Consider the following 1,367-nt stretch of genomic DNA (forward strand, 5'->3'; position numbering starts at 1 on the left):
GTAGCACCGTGCTGGTTTCGGGTCTCCCCACGTGGCACTTGCCGCGGTTCCCTTTCCCTGCGCCATGTGGCCGTCGCCATCTTTGCCCTGCTGCTGCGGTGTTAACCCTCGCCTTTCCATTCCCTAAACCCCCCCAATACCTTACTGGTTTGCCTTTGTATCATATAGATCATTAAAGTTCGTTTCAGTTTTTCCAAAAAGTATATTCGAGGTCTCACTAATTCTTTTCTCCCTTCCCCTATCTCTGGTGGGATAGGGAAGGTACTATCGTCACCTGGACCTTGGCTTTTACCTCGGCCAAAACGGTGACAACTGCAGAAGTCACAATGTATCTATCGCTTCCTAAGTTTTGATACTGCAGATAATACTACTTTCTTAGCTCAACTCTTCTAACAACACTAGCTTTCTACATGACCTTGGCTCAGACTCTTGCCTTTCAGCAGTTTTAAACAAAGTCCTTTGCAAACTGTAGTTTTGCTAACTTCAAGCAGGCCTGAGAACCAAAGTTCTGCTAACTTTAATAAGCAGACTTTAGAATCATAGTTTTGCTAACCCCAAATAAGTCTCTGGAATCTCTGGATTGACCATTACATGTCCATTTTCTTCAAGAAATCCCACAATTCCCCCTTCTTGTTTTTGGACAATCCAGAGACCAGTAACAGCTTTCTTGATAGTTTGAGAGGCACAGTTTAGAACACATCCTGCTATTGTCAGCATCAGTAAGAGGGCAAACAATGCTGTTAATCCTTGTACAATCAATCCTTTCAACCAACCTGGTAAATTCCAATTTTGAAACCATGTTGAAAAGAAATCATCATGTACAGTGATGTGATGCATGTTCTCTTGAAGTTTAGCAAGTTGTTTATGAATACTTTGAGAATGATCCGAGAGATTCATGCAGCACATTCCTTCAAAATCTGTACAACGATGACCATGTGCCAATAGCAAAAAATCAATAGCAGCTCGATTTTGCAAAACAGCATGTCTAACATCATTAACGTCAGTCTTTAAAGAGGATAAAATATCAGAAGTGAGATTAAACTGTTTCAACGCCCAACAAGCTAATTTTGCTAATTGATTGTTAGCAGCAGCAGCTGAAACTCCTGGAGAAAAAAGGGAAGAGCACCATTTTCAGCGGGACTAAACGACTCCACATTGTCCTTACATTTACTATTAAATTCTTTCAAACTTCTAGTTGTTCTAGTGTGAGTTCTAGTATGATTGCAAAATAGAAGATCATGTAGACTAGAAGCAAAAAGAGTTAAACGACCTAAATAACAAGGACCTCCCATAGCCCCTTTTGGAATTCCAGGCCAGGCACGGTCTCCACAAATCAAAAATACTCCAGGAGGTAGGAGAATACCTTA

This window comes from Buceros rhinoceros, unplaced genomic scaffold (genome assembly GCF_000710305.1).
Source record: "Buceros rhinoceros silvestris isolate BGI_N320 unplaced genomic scaffold, ASM71030v1 scaffold1929, whole genome shotgun sequence".
In the NCBI taxonomy this organism is placed as follows: Eukaryota; Metazoa; Chordata; class Aves; order Bucerotiformes; family Bucerotidae; genus Buceros; species Buceros rhinoceros.